The sequence below is a fragment of the Tupaia chinensis genome, unplaced genomic scaffold (genome assembly GCF_000334495.1).
Source record: "Tupaia chinensis unplaced genomic scaffold, TupChi_1.0 Scaffold000511_1, whole genome shotgun sequence".
NCBI lineage: Eukaryota > Metazoa > Chordata > Mammalia > Scandentia > Tupaiidae > Tupaia > Tupaia belangeri.
Window position 1 is genome coordinate 1,703,943 of NW_006160024.1, and position 15,198 is coordinate 1,719,140.

General features: G+C 44.6%; 1 protein-coding gene across 1 annotated transcript in view; it reads right to left on the reverse strand.

The window, feature by feature from the left end:
- The window catches only part of ANAPC1 (anaphase promoting complex subunit 1), a gene marked incomplete in the record, with an annotated part of 120,774 nt that extends 105,576 nt beyond the window's left edge, over positions 1–15,198 (reverse strand). Inside the window, 2 exon segments of the mRNA XM_027774995.1 lie at positions 14,774–14,870; positions 15,142–15,198.

Sequence of the window (15,198 nt, forward strand, 5' to 3'; positions counted from 1 at the left end):
ATTAAATGTTATTCCTAAAATGTATTTCACAAGAGATGACACAAGCCCCCACCCCCCGAAATAAGTCAGCATTGAGAACACTTGAACTTGAGACATAAATTAAAAGGTGCTTTATAAAACTTACAAGTAAACACAAAATTCAGCTGGTCTTCCAGTGTTCAACAGGATTACCAACATTAAAGAATTTCAGACGGTCAAATTTAATGTCATTCTCTTAAAACTCTGAACGAAAAGCTACACAGTACTCAATGATTTTTTTTAAAGGATAATCTTTTTGTATTGATTGAGGCAACATATTTAATCATTCGACAGTGTCTCAAACCTTTACACGTGTGTTTTCACTTGCTAGGAACAACATAAAAAGCTACAGATAAAAGTACTATTTAAGTTTACACACTACAAATCAAAATATCAGCCTTGATCTCCAGGAACAAAAATTACCCTGCTAAAAAAGAGAACACACACGCACAGATGGACCTTGAATTGAATCACCACAAAAAGGCAAAGCTTCCCTCTGGCTCTTTAGGAAGGGGTGAAACCAATGAGAGAACCTGGGCCTCGGAAAACCCGGAGGGGCTGGGCGTAAATCTAGAGCTGAGGCTGCACGTGGGACAGGGCATCTGGCTCAGGAAAGAGGTCTGCGAGTGAATGGAAGGCGCACTCCGAAGCCCAGCCCCAGGGCCGAGAACGCCCTCACGACCAGCGCGCGCTCTCGGAGCCCACCCCGGTTTCCCAGTCCTGCAGGTTACTGGGCGCAGGTTAGCCTGGCCGCAGCGGAGAGGAACACCGGGGACGCGACAGACCACCGGGTTCTAAGGGTCCCGGCCCGCACCTGTGTTAACTCGGGACGCGTCAGGCGCGGCGAGCCCCGGGTGCTCCCGGAAGGCGCGAGGGCCAAGGGGGTCCGAGGACAAAAGCGGGGTCGGTCTCGGTGACTTGTCGGCCGCTGCAGCTTCTCATCCCCTCTCCCTCCCCTATCCTGGAGGAAGAACGGGCAGCAGCAGCGGGCGCGACTGCTGACGGCAGGCAGGCGTGCGAACCGTTCAAATGCACGCGTCCATCTTGATTTTCCCGTCCTGCCTCGCGCCGGGGCGGGGCATCGCGGGAGGCTCGTGGCGACCCTGCGGTCCTGGCGCCTGCGCAGTTTCAAGAAGTCCGCGCGCGGCAAAATGTTCCCAGTTAGTTCTCTTCGCAGGTGCAGCGCCGGTCCCCTGCAGCTGAGCTGTGTCTATACTAAAGTCCATACTGTGACGGGACCTTCCTGGCGTCCAGGTCCTGCCAGGTCATGCCACTAGCGACTTGAACTGCCTCCTAACTCTAAATTAGGTGGTTTTTGGCTGGTTTCGCTTCCGCCTTCTGACCCCAAATGGAGGTACGTGCCTCCAGGCTGGGGTGAGGAAAGGGGAATGCTGATTTTTCTCTGTGCCAGTGTACTGTAAACCTGGGGGCCAGGCCTTTGGAAAATTGATGAAAGATTTGGAGAAGAAGGGATTGTGCCATGGCCATCCCCCCTGGGGGTGGGGGTGTATCTCACTTTCTCTCTCTGTTTCTCTCTGACAAGCACATGCACCCTATTGCAAAAACTGAAAATTAAAGCAAAAATCTTAAAAAAAGAAAAAGAAAGCAGATCTTAGGCTGGCCTGGTAGTACAGTCGTTAAGCATTGCACAGAGGAAGCTGGATCCACATGGCTAACTAGGGTTTGATTCGTATCCCCGTTGCTTGAAAAACACACGGGGTATGTACAAGCATGCCCAGGATCCTGAAAGGATGGAGGATTGGAGGAAAAAGGATTGCAGCTCGACCAGACCCCATTGGAGGTTACTTGTGCACTTGCTGTCTCTCTCTGCCATTAAAAAGAAAAGAGGGGAAGAGTGGGGAAAAGAATCCTTCTGGTTCTGTCACTTACCCTCTGCTCATGGAGGGGGAGATGTCCAACCCACACACCTGAGGCCAGATGGCTCCTGTTATCACCACCATCCTGCCATCCTCTTCTGCTGGCATTTAAGGCAGTGCTTGGCTCAGAACACGAAACCCCAGTACAGACTCCTGCAGGCTACCAAATCACTGCACTTCTGCCTACCTACCATGTTCTTCAAACAGGCATGGAGGACCTTCAAGGCTTCTGAGGAGATGGCATGTTAGACACACACACAGATATGCCCAGCATTACATAATGCACCTCTTTTGTTGGTATATCCACTGAGGAGATAGCATATTCCCTACGTGTAGTTAGCCAAAAACACAGATAAATTAAGTCACCATTTCTCACTTTCAGTCTTTAACAAGATATATGTATCTCTGCATTGATAGTGGTTGCCACGTACTGTTACCACAAACTTTATGGCATAAAATAGTACACATTGTTTGGGGACCAGTAGATGGTGTACTGGTTATGTCGCTGGACTCCCACGTAGTCAACCACAGTTCAAGTTCCAAACCTGGTGGTTTAAAACTCACAGTGTGTGCATGTGTGAGCGTGTCTAGGATCCCAAAAGGAGAATGTAGGAGAAGGGAATTTCGGTGCAGCCATCCCCCCAGGGGGTGATTTCTCGCTTCCTATCTCTTCAGCAAGCACATGTGCCCTACGGCAAAAAAAAAAAAAAAAAAAAAAACTTTCTCTAAAATTAAAAAAAAAATCATATATATTTTATTTCTTCCAAAAATGAGAGAGACAAAGAGGCACCCTCACATGGTCTCCATGCCATGATCCACCCCCCCCCCCAGCTTCAGATAGCCTGAGATCATGGGTTTGTGTACCTCTGCCATGTTTGGGGAGGTATCCAGACAAGAACCTGGAACTTTCTCATGTGGACCCTGGCAGAGTGTTACATTACCACTGTGCCACCGTCCGACCTCTGTCACACATTTATTATGTCATAATTTCTATGGGTCAGGAGTCCAGATGTGCTTTAGCGGGGTCCTCTGCTTTGGTTTTACGTTACTTAGGGCTGTGGTCTCACTCAAGGCTCTATCAGAAAAAATTCTGTTTCTGAGCTCACTTAGAGTATAGTGTCTTGTTACAGGACCCAGAGCTTCAGTATTTTGCTAGCTGTCAGCCAGAGGCTGCCATCCACAACTAGACACCACCCACAATTACTGGTCACATGGGGTTCTCCAACATCATCAAAGCATGCAAGGCAAGAGGGCAATAGAGTTTTCCAACAAGAAGAAAATCATAATCTCACATAAACTCTTCACAAAAGTGGCATTCCATCACTTCTGACAGTTAGAAGCAAGGCACACTCAAGGGAGGAGATTAAATAAGGAAGAAGGGTCCAGTGGGGCCCACTCAGAAGCAGCCTCTATAGTCTACCTGATTTGTCATTTTAAAGCCCTAAAGCTCCTTTTAGCTATGTGAATGAAGTGTATGCCAGGCGCTTCCTTCCACATCCTTCCAGCTGCCTCCCCTCAGCCCCTTCTCATCAGGCCTACACAGAGCCCCATAGGCCACCCCATCCCACTTGCTAGTTTTCAACAACTTCAGAGTCTCAGAACTACCTAACAGACTTTTTGTTTTAAGAGAGAGTTTTGCTATAGGGCACTTGCACTCGCTAGAGAGAGACAGAAAGTGAGAAATCACCCCCCGGGGCGGTGGCCACACTGCAATCCCTTCTCCTCTATTCTCCTTTCAGGATTTGGGGCATGCACACACATGTACCTGGCAAGAGTTTCAAGCCACCAGGTCCAGGACTTGAACCATGGTCCACTACATGGGAGTCCAATGATGTAACCATTATGCCATCTGCTGGTCCCACCCAACAGACTCTTACTAAAGGAGAGTTTTTGTTTTTTTAACTATTTCAAAGAGACACACAAAACAGACTGCTTCTCATACACCTGAACTCATACTTGATTTTTATAGAGTTGAAGAAATAACCAAAAAGAAAGAGGGCAAGGGAAAAATATATAAAATAAAGGAGTCTGCTAGTTAACAACAGGTACAATTGCAGTGAATGAACAATAACATAGCCATGCTTTATGAATTACCAATTTTCCAATATATGATCCACAAAGTCACATATTGAAGTTATGTAACTGAAAGGTTGGGATTTTTATTTGAAGAAGGATGACCAACCATCTTCTTTTTTCCAGGACTATGGTTTTCCAGGACACAGGATTTGGGGTTTTTTTGTTTATTTGTTTGGGTTTTTTAATTTGCTATATAGAATGTGCACTCACCAGAAAGGGACACAGAGAAAGGGAAAAGCGGAAAGCACTCCCCAGGATCTGTGCCACAATCCTTTCACCTCTATTCTCTCAGGATTTGGGGCATGCACGTACACATGCTCAGTGTGTCTTTCAAACTGCCAGGTTTGGGACTCGAACCACGCAGTCAGCCATGGGGAATCCAGCTGCCTAATCATGTGACCTGCTGGCCCCAAGATTTCACATTTTAAAATGAGATAGACCAGACTATCTGAGACTTGGCCCTCCTAATTTGAAGTCATCAAAGACAGACTTTATATATATCTTGCCAAATCCTGATCTTCTGGGACTCAGTTATTGAGAGGTTTTTTGTTTTATTTTTAATTATTTATTTAATTTTATTTATTCATTTATTTTAATTTGACTAGAGAGAGAGAGAGGGAAAGTGAAAAAGCAAGTCACCAGGTCCGGGACTCAAACCATAGTTGGCTATGTGGGAGAGTCCAGAGCCTTAACCACCATACCATCTGCTGGTCAAAGTTATTGAGACTTTTTAAGGAAATGAACATTCTATTTAAGGGAAAAAAGTCTAGGGACCAGCTGCATACCCAAGATCCCAAGGAGAATGGAGGAGAAGGAATTGTGGCGCGGCCATCCCCTCTGGGGGTGATTTCTCTCTGTCTCTCTGTTTCTCTCTTTCTGGCAAGCGTATGCGCCCTATAACAAAAAACTCAAAAAAAAAGAAAAAAAGTCCAAAAAGAATAAATAAGAAAATTTTAGCAATGACTTCTTTTCTCTCTTCTTTTTCTTTTTTTCACTGTAGAGCCCATGCACTCACCAGATAGGAAAGACAGAGCGAGAACAAGAAAGAAAAAGTGATAAATCCCCCCTGGAGAAATGGCCATACTGCAATCCTTTCTCCTTCAGTCTCTTCTTGGGATTTGAGGCACACATGACACACATCCAGCATGATTTTCTAGCCGCTGAGTCCAGGACTTGAACCATGTTGTTGGCCATGTGGGATCCAGCGCCTTAAGCTCCAGGCCACTTGTTAGCTAAGGAATGATATTTTTTTGAAAGATGATATTGACAATAACCTTGGGACCAGCAGATGGCCTATGAGTTACGGTGCTGGACTTCCACGTGGCTGACCGTGGTTCAAGTGCCAGATCTGGTGGCTTCAAAATCACGCTGGGTGCATGTGCATGCGTGCCCAAGATCCTGAGAGATACTAGAGGAGAAGAGATAGCAGCATGGCTTATCCCCCTGGGGGGTAATTTCTCACTTACCCTCTCCCTGTCTCTATCTCTGGTGCACATACCCTAAGGCAAGAACCTCTCAAAAAAAAGAAAGGAAAGAGAGTGAGAGAGAGAAAAGAAATAAATTATTAATATCTTTGAAATATTTGTTTTGAGTCGAGAATTAACCTAGAAAAGAGCTGAGGATTAAATTAGTAAAACATCTGAGAAAATACAAATAAACCAACCAAGGTAATTTCTGATTCCAGAGAAAACAAAACAGAGTGCAGGAAAGAAATAGTAACAAACTTAGATACTTCATGTAACTGATCCCAAAAGATACTACTTTACTACAGTAATCAAGAGCATGTGTTATAGGAAAAATGATAGGCACAGACTAATGGGACAGACAGAGCTGAGAAATAGATACAATATGGTTAATTGGTTGTTGGGGTGTTTGTGTGTGTGTGTGTGTGTGTGTGTGTTTTACACTCCCCAAGGAGAAAGACTGAGGGAAAGTGGGAGAAAGAACCTTTCCCAATGGGTCATGATCACACTGCAATCCTTTTCTGTGTCTCCATCCTGCTGGGACTCAGGACACACATACATACTTGTGCCCAGCATGGTTTTCAAGCCCTGGGTCTGGAACTTGAATGCACAGTGGGCCAAGTGGGATGTAGCTTCCTTAATCACTAGCCATGGGGCCAGCCCAATTTATATTTTTAAATAAACTTTTTTATTGCCATTATTATTATTTTACATTATTGCCATAGGGCATGTGCACTCACCAGAGAGAGAGAAAGAGGGTAACTTAGAAATAATCCCTTTTGTGGGGGCAGGTGGGCAGGGATAGCTACACCGCATTCTCTTCTCCATTCTCCTCTTGGGACTTTGGGCATGCATGGACACGTGCCCAGCGTGTTTTTGAGGCCTCTGGGGCATGGATTCCAACCACAGAGTTGTCCATTTGGTATCCAGTGCCTTAAGCATCTCAACACCTGCTAGTGCCAGTAAATTTTATTTTTTTAAAACTGTTTTGGATTGGGACCAGCAGTTAGTGTAATGGCTATGTCGCTGGACTCCCACGTAGTCGACCGCAGTTCGAGTCCCGGACCCGGTGGCTTAAACTCACGCCGGGCACGTGTGTGTGCGTGCCCAAGGTCACGAGGAGGAGAATGGAGGAGAAGGGATTGCAGCGTGGCCATCCCCCCTGGGGGGTGATTTCCTGCTTTCTATCTCTCTGTCTCTCTCTGTCTGTCTGGCGAGCGCACGCGCCCTATAGCAAAAACCTCTCCAAAAAAAACTGTTTTGGATTTACAGAAAACTTGCAAAATAATTGAAAGAATTTCCATATACCCCATGCTCAGTTTTCCCTATTATTAACACTTTACATTGGTTTGATACATTTGTTAAAAATTACTGACCTGGGTCTACCTTGGGCTGGATGATTAAAAGAGCCAGATCCCACATAGCCAACCACACAATTCAAATCCTGGACCTGGTGGCTTGAAAAACATCCCAGGTCCTGAGACCAGCACATGGTGTCGTGGTTATGTCTCTGGACTCCCATGTAGTCCACTGTGGTTGAAGTTATGGACCCAGCAACTTTAACTGATGCCCAGGATCCCCAGAGGAGAATGGAGGAGAAGGGATTGCAGTGTGGCCATGCCCCCAGGGTGTGATTTCTCGCTTTCTGTTTCTTTGTCCCTCTCTGAATCTCCAGCAAGCACGCACACCCTATAGCAAAAATGTCTCAGAAAATGAAAAACATTCCAGGCACATATGTATGTTTGTCCAAAACCCTGATGGATGGAGGAATGGAGGAAACAGGATTACAGCTTGACCACACCTTATTGGAGGGTGCTTTCTCCCTCTCCCTCTCTCTCTGACAAACATGCACACCCTTTGGCAGATTGTTTCAAAAACAGTGAACTAATAGCAATACATAGTTATTCATGAAAACCCATACTTTATCCAGGCTTCATCAGTTTTTGCCTAACGTCCTTTTTCTGTTCTAGGATCCCGTTCAGGGTACAGCGCGGTCTTTAGTCATCTTGTCTCCTAAGGAGCCTCGCGTTTTGAAGACGGCTTTGAGGAATACTGGTTACGTATTTTATGTAATACCTCTTAACTGGAATTTGCTTTTCTTGGGGTCATGGGCATATGGATTTGGGGGAGGAAGACCAGAGAAGTAGAGTGCGACTCTGATCACAGGGGACACGCCAACGGTGTGACTTAGCACTGTTGTGGTTCACCTTGGTCACCTGACTGAGGCCGTGCCTGTCAGATTTCTCCACTGTAAAGGACCATCTTCCCCTTTCCGTACTCTACTCTGGATGGAAGATGAATCGTACAGCCCCCACTTAAGGGGTAGAGCCAGTCAATTCTTTTCGTTTTTATCAATTTGCAAAAAAGCAATTCAATTCAATAATTAGTACTGGAAGAATTGAATATTCATTTGCAAAACAAAAGGAAAAGTGATTTTCCATTTGTACCTCACCCTACACAAAACTTAAAATGGATGAAAGCCCAGGGTCAGCAGGTGGTATGGTGTTTAAGGGACTGGATACCACACAGCTGACTCCATGGTTCAAGTCCCAAACCTCGTGACTTGAAAAACATGCCAGGTGCATATGCATGAGTGCTCAAAATCCAAAGAGGAGAATAGAGGAAAAGGGATTGCAGTGTGGCCATCCAGGGGGGTGATTTCTCACTTTCTCCCTTTTTGTCTCTCCTCCCTGATGAGCACACACACCCTAGATTAAAAAAAAAAAAAAAAAAGACCTAAAATCTAAGAGTAAAACTGTAAAACACTTAGGACAGAGCATAGCCATAATTTTTTTTTTTTGGGGGGGGAGAGGTTTTTTTGTTATAGGACATGTAAGCTCTCCAGAAAGACAGAGAGAGACAGAGAGTCAGAAAGTGAGAAATCACCCCCTGGGGGGGATCGCCATGCCGCAATCCCTTCTCCTCCATTCTCCTCTCGGGATCTTGGGCATGCACCCACACACGCCCCGCGTGAATTTAAGCCACCGGGTCCGGGACTTGAACCATGGTTGACTACATGGGAGTCCAGCAACATAGCCTTATGCCAACTGCTGGTCCCCATAGCCATAAATTTTTGAGATCTTAGAGAATAATTTCCTAGCTATGGTACCTAAAGAATGAGGAACCAAAGTGGAAAAAAAAATTGATCAATTAGACTTTTTAATTTGTTTGTTTTTGTCAGATGGTGCACGCACTCACCGAAGAGAGAGCAGAAATCACCCTCCCAATGGGACACGGTCACACCATAATCCCTTCTCCTCTGTCTTTCCATCCTTTTCCGATTTGGGGCATGCACACACATGCACTGGGAGTGTCTATCAGGCCACTGGGGCCACATGGGCCCTGGCCATGTGGTATGAGTGTGATGGAATAGTGCTCAGCTATAAAAGGGAATGAAGTACTGATACTTGCCATCACGTGGACGAACTTTGAAAATGTTATGTTAAATAAAAGAAGCCAGTCACAAAAGGCTACATATTGTATGACTCCATTTATATAAACTGTCCAAAATAGGCAAACCTACAGAGACAAAGTAAGCTAGTAGTTGCCAGAGGCTGTAGGGTAAGGGAGGTGTGGGGAAAACGAGGAGTGACTGCTAATAGGTAGGGGGTTTCTTCTGAGATAATGGAATGTTCCAAAATTAGATCATGGTTTGGGTTGTACAAGTATATAAATATGCTAAAAATTAGTGAATTGTACACTTTTAAAGGAGAATTTTATGATAGGTGAAGTATATCTGCATAAGTCTTATTTTTTTAAAGTTCTTAGATAGGACACTAAAAACATGGTCCATGGGGCTGGCGGGTAGAGTGGTGGCTGAAGGCACTGGACTCCCACATGGCTGACCATGGTTTGAGTCCCAGACCTGTTGGCTTACTTTCTCACTTTCTCTCTCTCTCTATGGAAAATAATAATAATTAATAAAGTTAAATTTTAAAATTCTAAAAAAATCATTAAAAAAACATGATCCATAAAAGAAAAAAATAATGAATGGGACTTTATCAAAATTAAAGTTTTGCTCTGCAAAAAACACTTAAGAAAGAAGGGATTGTGTCATGGCCATCCCCCCGAGGGGATGATTTCTTGCTTTCTGTTTTTCTCTCTCTTTCTCTGTCTTTCCAGCGAGCACATGCGCCCTATAGCAAAAACCTCTCTAAAAAAAAAAAAAAAAAAAAAAAAAAAAAAAAAAAAAAAAATAAAAAAAAAAAAAAAAAAAAAAAAAAAAAAAACCTTAAGAAAAAGAAAAGGGGCCAGCAGGTGGCATGGTTAAGGTACTAGACTCCCACATGGCCAACTATGGTTTGAGTCCCAGACCTGGCAGCTTACTTACTCACTTTCTCTCTCTCTCTCTCTCTCTCTCTCTGGTGAGCACATAGTCGTTATAGCAAATTTTAAAATAATAATGTAATTCTAAGAGAAAAAAAAAGAAAAGCTATAAACAGGGAGAACATAATCGTAAATAACAAAACCAGCAAAATACTTTTACCCAAAATATATAAAGAATTCTCAAAACTCAGAAAAAGGAAAGAAACAGTCTTGTTCTTTAATAAAGGCCTCATCATACTTAAATGAGATTTGCACCATGATCACAGTTACAAACTTAATTTATCCAGTTATAACTGGTAAGAAGAAAGATGAATTCTTATTGAAGTTATAAAAAAAATTTTAAAAAACCTTTTATGGTATTGAAAAAAAAAAGAGAGAGACCTGAGTAAAGACACTATGTAAGAGTCCAGTTCAGGTGCTGGACTCCCATATGATCGATCATGGTTTGAGTCCCAGATCCACTGGCTTGAAACTCAGTGGGCACATGTGCATGCATGCCCACAATCCTGAGAGGAGAAGAGAAGGGACTCTGCCATGTGGCCATCCCCCCTGGCAGGTAATTTCTTGCTTTCTGTCTCTCTGTCTTTCTCTGTCTCTCCAGCGAGCACATGCACCCTATAGCAAAAATCTCTAAAAAAAATTATATTGGGACCAGCATAATGGCTGGGAAAAGCTAATGTCCCTGGACTCCCATGTAGTTGTTCGCAGTTCAAGTTCTGGACCTGGTGGCTTAAACTCACGCTGGGTGTTTATGCGTGCATGCCCAAGATCTTGAGAGGAGAATGGAGAAGGGATTGCAGCATGGCCATCCCCCCCCCACGCCCAGGGGGTGATTTCTCACTTTCTGTCTCTCTGTCTCTCTCTGTCTTTCTGGTAAGTACACATGTCCTATAGCAAAAACCTCTCAAAAAAATATGATATTAAATCTTAAAAGCTGCGCCCTTCATTTGAAATATTTCCTTCAATCTTTAATCTTTGTGAACTTTTGTATATATTGAAGCATTTTATTTATTTTTTTTTAGTTTATAATCTACATTATAGGCTTTTTTAAAAGTTTTTATTGGGGCCTGTAGGTGGCATGGCATGGTGGTTAAGGATGCTGGACTCCCACATGGTTGACCACAGTTCAAGTCCCGGACCTGGTGGCTTTTTTTCTCACTTTCCTTTGTGCTCTTTCTCTTTCTCTCTCTCTGTCCCTCTGAATGAATGAATGAATAAAGTTAAAGAAAATAATCCTTTTTTTAAAAAAGTTTTTTATTGGGGCCAGCAGGTGGCGTGGTGGTTAAAAGCACTGGACTCCCACATGGCTGACCACGGTTTAAGTCCCAAACCTGACTGCAGCTTACTTTCTCACTTTTCCTTTCTCTCTTTTATAAGTCTCTTTCAGGTCAAATTTAAAAATAATAATAAAAAATAAAATGAAGTTAAATAAAATAATTCTTTTAAAATTTATTTTATTTTACTTTTTACTATAGGGCATGTGCACTCATTAGAGAAAGAGAGTGAGAAAAGAAAAGTGAAAAATCATTCCCCAGATGGCTACTCCATATTGCATTCTCTTCTCAATACACTCATGGCTGGAGTGTTTTTTAAGCTGCTGGATCCGAGGCTGAACCATGCTGGTGGCCATGTGGGATTCAGCCACCTTAATTACCACGCCCAAAATCCTGAGAGGAGAATGGAGGCGTAACCCTAGTAGACACACACATACGTGCGCGCGTGCACACACACACGCACGCTCCTCAGTGTATGACGAGGATATGTCCCAATAAACCCCTTATACAGGCTGGCCCTTCAGTCTTTCATGGGATTGCTTTTTCTGAATTCTGAGAGGGCATTCAGTACAAGATACTATTTAAAGGATGTTTCCTTCAAGTTTGAACAGGTATAACAGTTAAGTTGATTAGAGGTAAGGGAAAAAAGCTTTTTTAAAATGCTCATTAAAAACAGGATATTATCCATAATTAGATCAAAGGCAGGTTTGTGGTGTCTGGGTTACACCGTCTAACCTTCCTAAGTTTGTCTACATCTGAACTGAAGAGTCCAGAAGTCCTGCTCCACCCCTAGTACAAGTGGACAGCTGTCAACAGTGTTACCGAGTCACGTACCTGCAGTGCAGGCCTCAAGTTCAGCTCTTTTGGTGTTTCTTCCAGACAACCAACTACTCTTAGGCAAGCTAGGACCCTCCAGAGCAGTCAATGACTGGCTTCTCCCCACTTTGTTACATGCTGGTTTACAGCAGTACTTGTCCAGACAGATTGTGGCTCATGTGAAGGACCTAGCTTTTAAGATTTAAGAACACTTTATTGTTGGCCTATAGATTTCTCCCTCACATCTCAAAAAGACTCATGGATATTATCTCTACCTCCATAATCTCTACTGGGAGAAAAGAGAAAGTCATGTTCAGTCATTCCCTGCTCCTTCATTCAGTGGTTATCCAAATCTAGCAAAACTCTCCTAAAAACGTCTAATCTTTGTTCTCCACACTATGTAAAACCAGCTGAAAATATTTCCTTCAATCTTTGTATACTTTTGTTCCACCTCATCAAAAAAATCAGATTTGTATCTCTGCTAGATATCTTTGGTGATACAATGATGAAATGTTACAACTATCCCCTCAAAATTGACAGAGAGATAATACAGAAAGAGTTGTACACATTCAAGACTTTTTTTGCTATAGGGTGTGTGCGTTCTCTAGAAAGACAGAGAGAGACAGAGAGACGGAAAGTGAGAAATCACCCCCCAGCGGGGGATGGACACGCCGCAATCCCTTCTCCTCCATTCTACTCTCAGGATTTTGGGCACACACGCCCAGTGTGAGTTTAACCCATGGGTCCAGGACTGGAACCGCGGTTGACTGCATGGGAGTCCAGCGACATAGCCATTACGCCAACTGCTGGTCCCTAGACATTCAAGACTTTTAAAAGATTTAATTATTGGAGACAGCAGGTTGCATGGTAATTAGGGCACTGGACTCCCATATGGCCAATGCAGTTTGAGCCCTGGACTTGGCAACTTAAAAATCATGCTGGGCGCATGTGTATGCATGCCCAAAATCCCAGGAGGAGAATGGAAGAGAAGGGATTGTGGTGTGGCCATTCCCTCTGTGGGGTGACTTCTCACTTTCCCTCTCTGTTTCTCTCTCTCTGTCTTCAGCAAGCACACATGCCCTATGGCAAAAAAACTTAAAAAAAAAAAAAAAGATTTAATCATTATACCTTGCTTTTGTGTGAAAAAGCTTTTCTTTTCAATTTTCACACACATACAAAAAGAGCAATAAGCTTAGGTTTTACATCTTTAGTCACAAGTCAAAACAATTACAGAACCTAAAAACTCACCAGTCTAGCAGCAGCTCTAGTAAACACACACACACAGAAGCTCCTCAGCGTATGATGAGGATATGCCCCAATAAACCCCTTATAACTTGAAAATATCATGTCTAAAATGCACTTACCACACCTAACCTTCAGCACATCATAGCCTAGCCTACTTTAAACATGTTCAGGTCACTTATGTTTGCCCGTAGTTGGACAAAATCCTCTAACCCAAAGCCTATTTTAGGCCCAGCTACTGGTGCCGCAGGAAAACATAGTGTTCTTTGAGGCTGGAAGCCACATGTCAACCACAGATTTGGATCCCTGGTTGGCCTGAGAATTCCCTGAACACGCGCACGCAGGGACCCAAGAACCTGAGGAGTGTATGCCCAGGATCCTGAGAGGAAGGAAGAGCAGAGGAAAAGAGACTGTGGCATGACCAGGCCCCATGCAGGAGTAAGGGGTGCTTTCTCTCTAGTATAGGAAGAAAGAGAGATTGGAAAAAAAAAACTATTTGAAGGAGTTAACTAAGAGGTTGTATGACTGGGGAAGGAACATTCCATACAGAGGAAGCAGTGACTACAAAATCCCTAAATGGGAGAGTGCCTAGTGCCTGTGAGCAACAGAAGGAAACCAAGAGGACAGCTCAGCCCGAGAGCCCTGGCCATACAGGCTCTCCCAGAGGCCATGTAGGCAGGGCCTAACCACAGTCTGGCTCAAGTCCGGGGGCCTTGTGATCTGTCCTGGAGCGGGGACAGGTCGACCTGGAAGGAGCTGTTGGGAGGCAGCTTCATACCTCCACATGATGATCTGAGCCTGGCTGAGGCTGGCGGGTAGAACCCGGTATCACCAGCCTATTGGTGTTCTCTCCCTCTTTCAAGAAATACATCTTTTAGGACCAGCAGTTAGTGTAATGGCTATGTCACTGAACTCCCATATAGTGTACTGCTGTTCAAGTCCCAGACCCGGTGGCTTAAACTCACGCCGGGCACGTGTGCATGCGTGCCCATGATCCTGAGAGGAGAATGGAGGAGAAGGGATTGTGCGGCGTGGCCATCCCCCCTAGGAGTGATTTCTAGCTTTCTATCTGTCTGTCTCTTTCTGGTGAAGGCACACACCCTATAGCAAAAAACCTCTCAAAAAAAAAATTTTAAAAGACATTAATCCTAGGGGACCAGCAGGTGGTGTGGTGTGGTGGTTGAGGCACTGGACACTCCTACACCGTGGTTTGAATCCTGGACATGGTGGCTTACGTTTTTTTTTTTTTTTAATGAATGAATAAATACAATTAAATAATTCTTTTAAAAATATATTTTTAAAGACATTAATTCTAAAATGTGCATACACGGAGACCAGCAGATGGCATAAAGGGTATGTGGCTGGACTCCCACGTGGTTGATGAACTGAGTTTCCGATTTTGCCCGTGCATGCATTCCTTCCCAAAATCCCAAGAGGAGAATGGAGGTGAAAGGATTGTGGTGTGGCCATGCCAGTCGGGTGACGATTTCTCACTTTCTTTCTGTCTCTCTGTGAGTACACGCGCTCTACAGCAAAAGTATCTTTTGAAAAAAAAAAAGTGCCTGCATACCTAAATCATGGATGCCATTATTGGTAAAGCGAGATTACATTTGTGCTGTGATGCAATGAAGTTGCTCTGCTGTGGCTCTCTGGGACCCTGCAGTGTCCCGCAGCCTCTTACCCTCTGCACGCGTGCACTGCCATTCGTCTCCCATCCTGGGTTAGTCACGGGCTTGGCTAAAGTCGAGCTCCTCGGTGCCAAAGGTCGGGTCTCACACCTGAAGGGCGCCCAGCGGGGAGCGGAATGAATACTGGGCTCGCAAACAGTGCGGCCACCCAGGCCTTGGCCTCGGAGCAGCTGCTGCCGGGTTTTCTGTGTTCGCAAAGACTGGGTCGCAGGGGCGCCGCTAGACTCTCCTTATAGGTCTGGGGGATCGATCCCTCTAGCGCCCTCCACTCCTTTCCAGCCTTTCCTCCCCTCCGCCTCCCACCCACCCAGCGGCCAGCGCTCTCTACCTTCCCCACGCCCTGCACCGCCCTCCACTTCACCTCTCCCGACTCCCTCCGGGCTCTTTCAGCCGGCTCCCTTCCCTCCACTCTCCGGGT